At 45.1% G+C, this 14760-nt stretch overlaps 1 long non-coding RNA gene across 1 annotated transcript in view; it reads right to left on the bottom strand.

The window, feature by feature from the left end:
• Nucleotides 1-587: 587 nt before the first annotated feature.
• LOC144761886 (uncharacterized) overlaps nucleotides 588-14760 on the bottom strand; it is a 350555-nt gene continuing 336382 nt past the window's right edge. The window contains exon 5 of the long non-coding RNA XR_013595930.1: nucleotides 588-737. This is a non-coding gene — a long non-coding RNA (uncharacterized LOC144761886). The remainder of the gene's footprint in view (nucleotides 738-14760) is intronic.

Raw genomic sequence — 14760 nt, 5'->3', positions numbered from 1 at the left:
ATCTCCCTGCGGCAAACCTCACTTCCTAATGGATTTCATCATCACTCAGAAACTGTCCTTTCTTTGTCCTACTCCTATTCTACTGCAGTAAACAGTGCCTACCACTCTCACATCGCAGCTGGATCGAAAATCCAAAATCATTAAAATAGCAACACTTGGTAAATGCTCCCCTCTCCAAACTCCTCAGTTCCACACCAACCCACTTCTTCTCTGCTCCTTCGTGCTTCTCTGCACCTTCCAGTCCTTTCCATAATCTTATTCCACTGTAATCCCACATGGTGCTTTTCACCTAAAGATAGCCCTGGCCACCCAAAACTCGCCTGGGTACTCACTGTTCTAAGAGTATTTTCTCCCTAAATCCCCCTGCAGTGTTCATATCCATAGAAGTATTTACCACAAAATGCTATCCCTGAAAGACTCCCCGTGATGATGGCAAGGTCCAAACATCTTGCCTCTATTTCCATCCTGCAGTTAATGACATTGTCTCTTGTTTTCTCTAATTAGGGTTCCCTCCTAGGCCTCATCCTTGTATATTTCTCAATAATGTATTACACACTTAGTAGTAAGGATTTTTATTGGATGCTGCTACAGATATTCCAGGAAGATGAATAGCCCTCGTAGTCCTACAGTCCAAGAGTCTTCCACAATCACATTAGATCTTGCTCCAATGGCAGCACCGCCTTGAGATGTGTCTTCATATGATGAAGCTCTGCAGCACTAATGTGGCCGGTTCAATTCTAAAGAGAAACAAAATGAAATGCATAAGCCCCAGCACGTCTGAGCACATCAGACAATCTATCTTGTTACTACACAAGCCTAAACATTGTTATCCAGACACACATTTTTGTCGAAACGCCTTACACCAGTAGTCCCTGGCATGATGCAATGTGCATGTTGTGCGTGAAAGCGCTCTGCACTTCAATCATGTAGGAGAGTTGTGTAAGAACAAGCACTGAACAAGTTAAGTGTAATACAAGCACAAGGCCACAAGTCAAACAGACAGTATATCACAATGACCGGCAGACCGCAAGCATTTCGGTTTACAAAGTAAATGTCCTTCACTAGCAACTATGAAGCACAGGACACTTCCAAAACTTGGGGTTATGTACCATGAGTTTACCTGAATCAGAAAATGGGCCGACTTTGGCTTACAATGTGATGTACATGCTGGGGCAGTGTATTCACTTGTTGGGGAGCCTCTGGATGTGTAGTAAATTAACAGTTGCTAGTTTTTCTTGGAAGCTCCCTTGAGAAGAAAAGCAGTACCTGTAAATTCATTGCTTCAAATGTGCGTTCTCCTGTCATCCTGTGCTTGCTCTGGATATTACAACAGTTTGAAGCGTGTAAATGCCTTGTGATCAAGTTCCCCAAAACAAAGAACAAGGACAAAGTGCCACTTCAAATTAAATCAATTTCTCCCCAACTGACACATTTGCTGTTCTGCTTTCCTGACGCCACCCACCCCAGAAAATGGACTGTTGCATGCGACCATACAAAAACAAGCATTGGCATAACCAATAGGTCTCACCTTTTGGACCTTATAAGTGTTTAGCCATGCAGGCATTATCCTGGGTGGAGGTCCACCAGGGCTTGAAGAGCTATACAATTATTACAGACTGTGTCAAGCAATCTGATTCAGGAATAAATGCTTGCCTCAGCAACCATATATGGGCACATTCCAATACTTTTTAACTCACAGGCAGAAAGACAAGTGCCTCAAAGCAAGTCAACAGCTCTATAACATTCTGTGTGCAGCCATCTTGAAGTGGTTTCCTTGATACATATTTTAAAAAGATTGTGCATGTATTATTACAGCATAGCGAAAAGCAACAACAGGAACCATATGCTAAGAGTGCTTTAAACTGGAAGAATGCATGACGGAGGAGTGAAGAAGTTAGAACAATGTCCAAATTAACAATGCTGTACTTTTTCCTTCCAAAGATTCCCAAAGTAGTTTGCATGCACTGTACAGATTAAACTTTAACTGTGATATAGTGGAGCCAACAGCTAGAGACCACTTCATGGTCGGTGTGGATGGTGCGCCTTAGGGAGAAGGACACGGCTGTCACCATGACATAACCTCTGCTGCTCTGTGTGCAGGTTGCAAAGAGGGTGAGAGTAGACAGCCAAGACATTCTTCACAGCCCCTGGGAAACTGAGTTGAATGTGCTTTGAAATCAGAGCTCTGAGAGGAGGAGAACAATAGGAAGAGGCAGCAGGCATCTAACTGCTATACAGCCTTAGCAGTGGCAACCCAAGCTCTAGAGTAGACTGAGGGGAGTACACTCTCAGCCCTCCACATGCATTCTCCTAATTTACCTCTATAATCTGTTCTCTCGAGCTAGAGAACATGCACTCTCTCAGTGCTTCAGAAAAACCCCCCACACACAATTCACCTTAATCTACTGCCTGATGATAAATATCTGGCAAAAACTATAGAAAGCAACAAATACTGAAGCCAACTGGACTTATTATCTCTAAAGTGAGACAGGCAAATTGTCTATAAATACACTCACAACATTTTGCTGTGAAATCCAAGCACAGTGGACAGGGGAGTAACACAGGCCCCCGCAGTGTGGGGGGCTCAAGTTGCAGGGGGCCCCATCAGCACAGTACTCTGGCCTGAGAGCTCTGGACTAAATCCGGAGTGGGTGCCCCTCCGTGTACCTTGCAGGGGGGCCATCTCAACTTTCGTTACGCCACTGGCAGTGGAGTGCAATAACCACAGCATAAACACTAATGGAACAGAATGTAACAGATGCTCCTTCAAAATGGCGGGTAAGTGGATAAGAGACAATGGCCGAGATTACCTCAGAGATAAAAAGAGAATACTGATGTCATCTGTTTCTTGACTTTTTTTGCTTTGCCATGTTATAAAAGATGACAACCATTTTGTTTATATGTGCCAATAATATTTCCAGATTTACCTCATGCTCATTTAAGTCATGTATGCATCAGCTGTCTGTTGGTTTATGTAAAGGAGGTACCATGTTACTTGCCTGACCTCACTGTGGCAACTTCGATGGACATTCCCACACCCTCAAGCGAGTGGCAGTGTTTCACGTCCCCCGGCAGAAGACTGCACAAGAGTTTAGAAGGCGGAAGGTAGGGTGTCACAAGGCCAGAGTGGCGAGTCAGTGGGAGCCACTCTGTACCGAGAGCCTGCCGGAGGAAAGAGGCTGTGAATGTGCCATCCTAAAGGGGCCGAGAGAGTAGAGAGCATGGCTTTGAGCTCACACAACCAGCGTTAAGACAACAGTGCCTCTGTGTCTATTAGTGCGCGTGCAGATAGGCGAGCGGGATAAAACACGAGCACTTGTGAAAAGCTCTGTTAAATAAAGAAACCAGTAGTCCAGAAAACATTTCCTAAATGGGATAAGTGTAAGGCTACAAGTAATGGGGCCGTGCTCCGTGGGAGGGACTTAGTCACATCAGGGCCACAGGAACCCCCCGCCCCAACATAACCAACATCCCGCAAATAACACACAGACACAAGTGTTAAGATTGGGAAAAGTTGCTGCAGGTTTATTGTTACATACAACATTATGTAATCACGGTGGGTTTATCTTACGGGCAATCCAAGGGCAGGCCGCATTCTCGCCACCTGCCCGCCTGTGTCCCGAGGTGTTCTGCGCGACGTCCGGAGCGGCAAAGAGGCCACCACGATGGCGAGTGGGAGAGATATACCCTCTCCCTGCCTGCCGCCCCCCGGACGCGCGTCACGGGTCCGCCCACCTCCACCGGGCAAGCCTGCCCTGAGGAGGGGTGGCTGACCACAGCTAGGGGCGGGGGCAGCCCTCTGTGACTAAGGGCCCGCCCTCCTGATGGCCACCGGGTGGCCTCGGGCAGACACAAACCAACAGAAAAGAAGGACAAATAGTAAAAAGTAGCTACTTTGAACAAAGGCGTTTTAAAGGACACTCGAAGAAACAAAAGAAAAGCAATGGGTGATCTGTACACCTACAAAGTATATATAACATGTCTCAAAGAGAGCACAAGCACTGCCTAGACTCGGCCTAACAAGCTGTAAACAAACTGTTGCAGGTTAACATTATTTTATTAGCAGCACATATAGTCCCATCGTACTTTATTGGTATGTGGCTGACACAAGATTATGGGTTTTAAAACGTCTAACCAACTTGTGCTTTGTATTATGTAGACTTGGTTCCAAAACCATGCAAAACTTCTCAGTCTGCACCACACAAACTGCAGCAGTTCAGGTGGGTGGAAGGTGCAAAGTGTGGAAGGAGGATAGATAAAAAAAAAACGGAAAAACTATGTAGACCACAGCTTAATTTCTAGGTCGCAGCCTGTTCGGACGTCCAGCGTAGCTACCTTAGCCTGTAAAGAGTCTGTGAAGGTCAGCAGAGTTAAAAAAAAAACACTTGGGTTAAGGGAGCGAGAACATCACCTGCAACATGATGCACTGGTGGTACATGCATCGGTGGACAGCCCAGTGAAAGGCAATTTTACTTTCCAACTTACTTTTGCAGTGTTTAGTTTATTTGCTGCGGACTAGTACAGTGCTGGGTGAAGGAAGTGAACCACAGCAGTTTTTTAAAATTTTACGTGAGTGTACGAGCCTGCATGGCCTACAATCGACTACCCAACCACTGAGTTTTATGGTATTATTAGTGTGGCTTATAAAGTGTATTATAATTGCACTCACATAGCACTTAATACCCGACAAGGTGTTACAGCACTTGATGCCAGGCAGCACTCTGCTCCAGAACCAACCCTGGGTTAGTAATGTTTTTTTTTATTGTTGTACTCTTTATGAAATCATGCCATTCATTTACTCCAGTTTCTATGTGTTAGATTGAATTATAGGAGTTGTATGATGTTTTTTGGGGGGGAGAGGAGCTATGTGAATTTGTGCAGTGGTTGGCAGTATTATGATGGACAGTAGTCTTTGAAAATTAAGAGCCAGCTTGCATAGAAATTAAGGCACACACGCATGTCACTTAGAAGTAGGCTGTGCTCAGGGAGGCGAGGGATGCAGAGAATGGAAGCAGACATTCGAAAGAAGAAAACAAAAGGCGACAATCAAAAGTTGAAAGTGAAAGGTTTTTCGTGCACGGGTTTTAGCAATATTGTGTAGGCTTTTGAGATTGTATGCCGAACTGTAGAAAGAAACATTTGCATGTGTTGCGATAGACCACGAGAACAGCACATGCACGCACCACTATCACAGACGAGTAAAAAGAATTAAAATGAGCATAGTTTCATTGGCTCATAAAATCAAATGGAAGGAAAATGCAGAACAGTGATGTTGAAATGTCTGTGTGATGCCCTTTTCCTCTGCCATTCAGGGCAGGATGAAAGAGAACAGTGTCTGTTTTAGAGAGTGTGTGTAAAGGAATGCTTCTCGGAGCAGGTGGCTCTGAAACTTGTCAGTTAACAGAAAGTTTCCCCAGGAAGTTACTTTTTTTGGAGTGTGCCAAGAGTTTACATCTTCAAGTTTTAAATTGTCAGTGCAGTAAATAATTTAGCTATGGTTGAGAGCAAAAGCTAAAAAGAAACAATATTCCGGTGGACTTAAAGTACTTCAGAAATTCTCTTCTACGTAAACATTTGATTAGCAAAAGAGGAAGGTAATTCCAACATTGCGGGGTTTAGCAGGGAACCCTGTTGAGCAGAAAGTGCAGGTGAATACACATCGTCATAACCTTCCAATGATATTTCCTGTAACCTGCTGCAAAACGAAGCTAAAGCCACAAATGCCATCTTCCATGCCAACTGAATAATTATTGAACAATAATTTGAGAGGTGCCTCCATAAGTTTTAAAACAACCTTAATTCGTGACGTGGCTAAGGTGAGTGTTAAGACATAAACTGGGGAACCAGTGGAAGTTGAAGATGTATTTATTATCAAGACAACACACCACAGCATGCGTGTGAATCGCAGCCAGGTGCCAACTGATTCTGTCAACTGTCAAAGAGAATACTCAGCTGTCAACATTCCAGCTTGTTAACCAATTACGCGCTGGGAACAGCTCGCGCAGTTCAGGGTAGGGGATAGAGAAAAAGGGTAAGGACCCAACACATATCCTTCCCTAAAGAGAAGACATTTAGAATCGCGCTGCAAAGTTACAGTAATTCACAACAAGGTGCTACTCGCAAACGTAGTCATCGAATCTGCTGGGTTTACTCAGAACCCTGCCAAAGCTACTTGTGCCGGCTTTAACACTGTCGGAATCGTTCATAGATGCACCGGCCGGTGCTATAGAAGTTCCATCCTTGCTTAGTAAGGATTCTCCAGTCTCTTTGTACATACAATTACTCTCTGCGTCTTCAAACTCATTTTCCTCTTGTCCATTTCCAGAAGCATAGATCTCACAAGTGTCCTGGGATACCACCGAGGCATCCGTGCTGAAGTCCTCGCGTTCACCAATAGATTCGATGTTCCCAAGGTCTTGACTAACCTGGTTGTCCCAAGTTTCAGAAGATTCACCATTGCAATCCTCCTCTTCTTCAGACTCTTCTTCCTCAAATTGTGACCCTCTGCAGTAGTTTTCTTCTTGCACGGTGCATTGTTCTCTGCCTTTCCGTTGGTTAATTTCACCTCTATGACAGATGGACATAGCAGAGGCGTGCCATACTCTCCCATCACTGAGCAAGGCGTAATTGCAGAAGACCTTCACGACTTCCAATGGTGCAGTAAACTTGTTTTCCCCTTTTGCAATGTGACCGCTTTTCTTCACTCTGACACTGTCTCCTCTATGCAGTTCCTGCTCTTGTCATATTTTTCTTTGTATGCATTTTGTGCTTCCATTATCCTTTCCCTGATGGCATCTACTGAGCATTCCTTTCTCACAGCAGGCTTGATCCATCCAATATTGTCTTCAGAGATGGGGGTCCTACCTCTCATAACCTGAAATGGACTCACCAACGTTTTCTCTCCCAGGGTGATTCTGTATCCCCAAATCATCTTGTTCACCTCTTTCCTCCAACATTTTCCATTGTTGTTTGGTAAGTTGGATGGTTCCTTTTATCACCCTATTAAATCTTTCCACAGCTCCATTTCCCGCAGGCTGGTATATTGATGTGGTTTTATGGCTGATACCATTCCTATCCACAAATCTCTTGAACGCTTCTGATTTGAATTGGCTTCCGTTATCGCTCACAATAGTCTTAGGGATTCCTTCTCTGATGAATACTTCCTCCATGAACTTAAGCACGTCACTTGTGTCAACTTTTCCACAAACCTTCACCACTGGCCACTTTGAAAGGTGGTCCACTAACACCAGAACATACACCCCTTCATCCTGCCATTTCGCTGGTCCCATTACGTCTATACCAACTCTTTCCCATGGTACATTCGGGCATTGCAATGGTTGTAGCGGGGGTCTTAGGGTCATTTGTGTCTTGTCTGAATTTTCGCATTCAATGGAGTTTCTTATGGCTCTCTCCACTTGCATGTCACAACCTGGCCACCAATACCAACATTTTATTCTATGTTTGGTTTTGTTCATACCCAAATGACCTTCGTGGCATATGTTAATTATCCTATCCCTAAGGTCTCTTGGTGGTACAACTTTACCTTGTCTTAGGATGAGATTGTTTACCACTGATAGTTCATTTCTCAGTTCCTAAAATGTTCGTAATTCACTCTCCAAACAATTTTTCCCTGGCCATCCTTTTACAATGTATTCCTTGATTTCTTGTAATTGCTTATCGTTAGAACATTCCTTTATCCATTCACTCCTTTTTATGGTTGGAAATTCATCACTGATGCTTGCAACACATAGATCTTCTTTTTGTGCTACTGTACCCGTGTTTTTCAAAGAAAGCCTACTCAAGAAATCTGCTACTACGTTTTTCACTCCAGGTAGGTACTGTACATCGTAATTGTAATCCAATAGTCTAATGGACAGACGTGCCAAGCGTCGTGAAGCATTGTACAACCCTTTCACGGCTAACACCTTTAGTTAAAGGCTTGTGATCACATCTCAAAATTATTTTCTTTCCCCAGATATATTGGCGGAAGTGCTCCATTCCCCATACGCATGCCAATGCCTCTCTTTCGATTACGGAGTACCTTTCCTCTGTTGCTGTTAGAGAGCATGAAGAAAATGCGATTGTGGCTTCACTCCCATTGCTCTCTATTTGCGTGAGTACAGCACCGAGCCCTTTTCCGCTTGCGTCTGTCGTTATCACGCACTCTAGTTGTCCGTCAAATTCTTGCAGAGCTGGTGCTTCACAAATTTCCTTCTTCAGTTGTTTGAAGCTCTCTTCACATGCACTTGTCCACTCATGTTTACTCTTGTTTTTGAGTAGTGTCCTGATGTTATACGTTTTAGCCGAAAAATTTATTTTACAAATTTTGAGTAGTACTCCACCGACCCTAAAAATGCTCTTAGTTCATCCTTGTTGGTGGGTACTGGTGCATCTTTAATTGCCCAATTAAGTTCTTTTTTTGGTCTTATTCCATCACTTGAGATTTCGTGTCCTAGGTAGTTTACACAATCTTTACTGAATTTGCATTTCTTGTATTCAGCTGTCATTCCGCATTTTTCCAATTTCTTCAATACTTGTATTAGCTTGCTGTCGTGTTTACTTTGATCTTTACCCATGACCAGGATGTCATCCTGAAAGATGAGTATGTTTTTCACTCCCTTAAAGATTTCTTGCATAAGTCTTTGGAATAGCGCTGCAGCAGACACTATGCCGAATGGTACTCTCTTGAACCTGAAACACCCGAAAGGTGAGATGAAAGGGGTGAGGTGTTTGCTATCAGGGTGTAGTGGTACCTCATGGTATGCAGCTGCCAGGTCGATAGTAGAAAACACTTTCATGCCTTTGGTGAGAGATAGCATTTCTCCTATTCTTGGCAGAGGGTACTGATCGATGAGAATGTTCTTATCGAGGTCCCTCCGGTCCAGATTGAGAGTGCAGATTGTGAGTGCAGAGTGCAGATTCAGAGTGCAGAGTGCAGAGTGCAGAGTGCAGATTCAGAGTGCAGATTCAGAGTGCAGATTCAGAGTGCAGAGTGCAGATTCAGATTGCAGAGTGCAGATTCAGAGTGCAGAGTGCAGATTCAGAGTGCAGATTCAGAGTGCAGATTCAGAGTGCAGATTCAGAGTGCAGAGTGCAGATTTAGAGTGCAAGTGCAGAGTGCATATTCAGAGTGCAGAGTGGATATTTAGAGTGCAGATTGGGAGTGCAGAGTGCCGATTTAGAGTGCAGAGTGCAGATTGTGAGTGCAGAGTGCAGATTCAGAGTGGAGATTCAGAGTGCAAGTGCAGAGTGCAGATTCAGAGTGCAGAGTTAGAGTGCATAGTGCAGATTTAGAGTGCAGATTGTGAGTGCAGAGTGCAGATTTAGAGTGCAGATTCAGAGTGCAGATTTAGAGTGCAGAGTGCAGATTTAGAGTGCAGAGTGCAGATTCAGAGTGCAGAGTGCAGATTCAGAGTGTAGATTCAGAGTGCAAGTGAAGAGTGCAGATTCAGAGTACAGAGTTAGAGTGCCGAGTTCAGATTTAGAGTGCAGCTTGTGAGTGCAGAGTGCAGATTTAGAGTGCAGATTCAGAGTGCAGAGTGCAGATTTAGAGTGCAGAGTGCAGATTCAGAGTGCAGATTCAGAGTGCAGAGTGGAGATTCAGAGTGCAGAGTGCAGATTCAGAGTGCAGAGTGCAGATTCAGAGTGCGAGTGCAGATTCAGATTCAGAGTGCCGATTCAGAGTGCAGATTCAGAGTGCAGATTCAGAGTGCAGAGTGCAGATTCAGAGAGCAGATTCAGAGTGCAGATTCGGAGTGCAGAGTGCAGATTCAGAGTGCAGATTCAGAGTGCAGAGTGCAGATTCAGAGTGCAGATTCAGAGTGCAGAATGCAGATTCAGAGTGCAGATTCAGAGTGCAGAGTGCAGATTAAGAGTGCAGATTCAGAGTGCAGATTCCGAGTGCAGAGTGCAGATTCTGAGTGCAGAGTGCAGATTCATAGTGCAGATTCAGAGTGCAGAGTGCAGATTCAGAGTGCAGATTGTGAGTGCAGAGTGCAGATTCAGAGTGCAGACCACTTAGACCCCTTGACCGTCCAGAGCTGCTTGTCGCGAGTTTTTCGTTGGTTGGCATTGGCCCGACTTAAATGTAATGAGGAGAAGACGGAGATCCTCCTCTATGGATCTTTCCCGGATAATTTCAGGGAACAAATCTGGCCCTCCGATCTACCCTGTCCGAACTCAACAGGTGACCCTGTAAAGAACCTAGGTGTCTGGTTCGGGCAGGATTTAAAGTTCGGGGAGCATATTAAGAAACTAACCGGGACCTGCTATGCCACTCTAAAGGCCCTCAGAAGGTTTTTCCCCCTCATTCCTGGCGAGGCTAGAGAGACTGTGCTAAGAGCGTTGATCTTGTCACGCTTAGACTATGCAAATGCACTCTTTAGTGGCCTACCAGACTATATGGTCCATCGACTCCAGGTGATTCAAAACTCGGCAGTCAGACTGATGTTCCAATTACCCAGGAGATCCAGTGTTCGTGGACATCTGCGTAGTCTCCATTGGTTACCTATTGCCAATAGAATTCTGTTTAAAATTCTGGTCCTGGCCTATCGTGCTATCCACCAGTTGGGTCCAGTATATCTGCGGAATAGATTTGTTCTTTATGCTCCTAAACGGGCTCTTCGCTCCGCCAACTTGTGCCAGATGGTCCAGCCTAAGTTTAAGCTTGCAAGAACAGGAGGCAAATCCATCTCTGTTAAGGCAGCCAGAGCATGGAATGTTCTTCCCTTGGCCCTTCGCACTGTTTCCTCACTTTCTCAGTTTAAGAAGGGACTCAAAACACATTTGTTTAATATCACTTTGTAATTTCTCTATTTGTTATGTTGGCAGCACCGCTTTTTCTCACTTACTCACCGCGCCAGGATACTCCTGAGTAATAGAGCGCGCATTAAAAGGCTTTATAACATAACATAACATAAAAGAGTGCAGATTCAGAGTGCAGATTCAGAGTGCAGAGTGCAGATTCAAAGTGCAGAGTGCAGATTCAGAGTGCAAAGGGCAGATTCAGAGTGCAGATTCAGAGTGCAGAGTGCTGATTCAGAGTGTAGAGTGCAGATTCAGAGAGCAGATTCAAAGTGCAGATTCAGAGTGCAGATTCAGATTGCAGATTCAGAGAGCAGAGTTAGAGTGCAGAGTGCAGATTTAGAGTTCAGATTGTGAGTGCAGAGTGCAGATTTAGAGTGCAGATTGTGAGTGCAGAGTGCAGATTGTGAGTGCAGTTTGCAGATTCAGAGTGCAAAGTGCAGATTCAGAGTGTGGATTCAGAGTGCAGATTCAGAGTGCAAGTGCAGAGTGCATATTCAGAGTGCAGAGTTAGAGTGAAGAGTGCAGATTTAGAGTGCAGATTGTGAGTGCAGAGTGAAGATTTGAAGTGCATATTCAGAGTGCAGATTTAGAGTGCAGAGTGCAGATTTAGAGCGCAGAGTGCAGATTCTGAGTACAGAGTGCAGATTCAGAGTGCAGATTCAGAGTGAAGATTCACAGTGCAGAGTGCAGATTCAAAGTGCAGAGTGCAGATTCAAAGTGCAGAGTGCAGATTCAGAGTGCAAAGTGCAGATTCAGAGTGCAGATTCAGAGTGCAGAGTGCTGATTCAGAGTGTAGAGTGCAGATTCAAAGTGCAGAGTGCAGATTCAGAGTGCAGATTCAGAGTGCAGATTCAGAGTGCAGATTCAGAGCGCAGAGTTAGAGTGCAGAGTGCAGATTTAGAGTGCAGATTGTGAGTGCTGAGTGCAGAATTAGAGTGCAGATTGTAAATGCAGTTTGCAGATTCAGAGTGCAAAGTGCAGATTCAGAGTGTGGATTCAGAGTGCAGATTCAGAGTGCAAGTGCAGAGTGCAGATTCAGAGTGCAGAGTTAGAGTGCAGAGTGCAGATTTAGAGTGCAGATTGTGAGTGCAGAGTGCAGATTTGGAGTGCATATTCAGAGTGCAGATTTAGAGTGCAGAGTGCAGATTTAGAGCCCAGAGTGCAGATTCTGAGTGCAGAGTGCAGATTCAGAGTGCAGATTCAGAGTGGAGATTCAGAGTGCAAGTGCAGAGTGCAGATTCAGAGTGCAGAGTTAGAGTGCAGAGTTCAGATTTAGAGTGCAGATTGTGAGTGCAGAGTGCAGATTTAGAGTGCAGATTCAGAGTGCAGAGTGCAGATTTAGAGTGCAGAGTGCAAAATGCAGATTCGGAGTGCAGATTCAGAGTGCAGAGTGGAGATTCAAAGTGCAGAGTGCAGATTCAGAGTGCAAATTCAGAATGCAGGGTGCAGATTCAGAGTGCAGATTCAGAGTGCAGAGTGCAGATTCAGAGTGCAGATTCAGAGTGCAGAGTGCAGATTCAGAGTGCAGAGTGCAGATTCAGAGTGCAGATTCAGGGTGCAGATTCAGAGTGCAGATTCAGAGTGCAGATTAAAAGTGCAGAGTGCCGATTCAGAGTGCAGATTCAGAGTGCAGAGTGCAGATTAAGAGTGCAGATCCTGAGTGCAGAGTGCAGATTCAGAGTGCAGATTGTGAGTGCAGAGTGCAGATTCAGAGTGCAGAGTGCAGATTCAGAGTGCCGAGCGCAGATTCAGAGTGCAGATTCAGAGTGCAGTGTGCAGATTCAGAGTGCAGAGTGCAGTTTCAGAGTGCAGATTCAGGGTGCAGATTCAGGGTGCAGATTCAGAGTGCAGATTCAGAGTGCAGATTCAGAGTGCAGGGTGCAGATTCAGAGTGCAGATTCAGAGTGCAGATTTAGAGTGCAGATTGTGAGTGCAGAGTGCAGATTGTGAGTGCAGTTTGCAGATTCAGAGTGCAAAGTGCAGATTCAGAGTGTGGATTCAGAGTGCAGATTCAGAGTGCAAGTGCAGAGTGCATATTCAGAGTGCAGAGTTAGAGTGAAGAGTGCAGATTTAGAGTGCAGATTGTGAGTGCAGAGTGCAGATTTGAAGTGCATATTCAGAGTGCAGATTTAGAGTGCAGAGTGCAGATTTAGAGCGCAGAGTGCAGATTCTGAGTACAGAGTGCAGATTCAGAGTGCAGATTCAGAGTGAAGATTCACAGTGCAGAGTGCAGATTCAAAGTGCAGAGTGCAGATTCAAAGTGCAGAGTGCAGATTCAAAGTGCAAAGTGCAGATTCAGAGTGCAGAGTGCTGATTCAGAGTGTAGAGTGCAGATTCAGAGTGCAGAGTGCAGATTCAGAGTGCAGATTCAGAGTGCAGATTCAGAGTGCAGATTCAGAGCGCAGAGTTAGAGTGCAGAGTGCAGATTTAGAGTGCAGATTGTGAGTGCAGAGTGCAGATTCAGTGTGCAGATTCAGAGTGGAGATTCAGAGTGCAAGTGCAGAGTGCAGATTCAGAGTGCAGAGTTAGAGTGCAGAGTTCAGATTTAGAGTGCAGATTGTGAGTGCAGAGTGCAGATTTAGAGTGCAGATTCAGAGTGCAGAGTGCAGATTTAGAGTGCAGAGTGCAAAATGAAGATTCGGAGTGCAGATTCAGAGTGCAGAGTGGAGATTCAAAGTGCAGAGTGCAGATTCAGAGTGCAAATTCAGAATGCAGAGTGCAGATTCAGAGTGCAGATTCAGAGTGCAGAGTGCAGAGTGCAGATTCAGAGTGCAGATTCAGAGTGCAGAGTGCAGATTCAGAGTGCAGAGTGCAGATTCAGAGTGCAGATTCAGGGTGCAGATTCAGAGTGCAGATTCAGAGTGCAGAGTGCAGATTAAAAGTGCAGAGTGCCGATTCAGAGTGCAGATTCAGAGTGCAGAGTGCAGATTAAGAGTGCAGATCCTGAGTGCAGAGTGCAGATTCAGAGTGCAGATTGTGAGTGCAGAGTGCAGATTCAGAGTGCAGAGTGCAGATTCAGAGTGCAGAGCGCAGATTCAGAGTGCAGATTCAGAGTGCAGTGTGCAGATTCAGAGTGCAGAGTGCAGTTTCAGAGTGCAGATTCAGAGTGCAGGGTGCAGATTCAGAGTGCAGATTCAGAGTGCAGGGTGCAGATTCAGAGTGCAGATTCAGAGTGCAGAGTGCAGATTTAGAGTGCAGATTGTGAGTGCAGAGTGCAGATTGTGAGTGCAGTTTGCAGATTCAGAGTGCAAAGTGCAGATTCAGAGTGTGGATTTAGAGTGCAGATTCAGAGTGCAAGTGCAGAGTGCATATTCAGAGTGCAGAGTTAGAGTGAAGAGTGCAGATTTAGAGTGCAGATTGTGAGTGCAGAGTGCAGATTTGAAGTGCATATTCAGAGTGCAGATTTAGAGTGCAGAGTGCAGATTTAGAGCGCAGAGTGCAGATTCTGAGTACAGAGTGCAGATTCAGAGTGCAGATTCAGAGTGAAGATTCACAGTGCAGAGTGCAGATTCAAAGTGCAGAGTGCAGATTCAAAGTGCAGAGTGCAGATTCAAAGTGCAAAGTGCAGATTCAGAGTGCAGATTCAGAGTGCAGAGTGCTGATTCAGAGTGTAGAGTGCAGATTCAGAGTGCAGAGTGCAGATTCAGAGTGCAGATTCAGAGTGCAGATTCAGAGTGCAGATTCAGAGCGCAGAGTTAGAGTGCAGAGTGCAGATTCAGAGTGCAGATTCAGAGTGCAGAGTGCAGATTCAAAGTGCAGAGTGCAGATTCAGAGTGCAAAGGGCAGATTCAGAGTGCAGATTCAGAGTGCAGAGTGCTGATTCAGAGTGTAGAGTGCAGATTCAGAGAGAAGATTCAAAGTGCAGATTCAGAGTGCAGATTCAGATTGCAGATTCAGAGAGCAGAGTTAGAGTGCAGAGTGCAGATTTAGAGTTCAGATTGTGAGTGCAGAGTG

This window comes from Lissotriton helveticus, chromosome 6, assembly GCF_964261635.1.
Source record: "Lissotriton helveticus chromosome 6, aLisHel1.1, whole genome shotgun sequence".
Lineage (NCBI taxonomy): Eukaryota > Metazoa > Chordata > Amphibia > Caudata > Salamandridae > Lissotriton > Lissotriton helveticus.
Note: the sequence above shows the minus strand (reverse complement) of the source record. Positions and strands in the feature narration are given on the sequence as shown.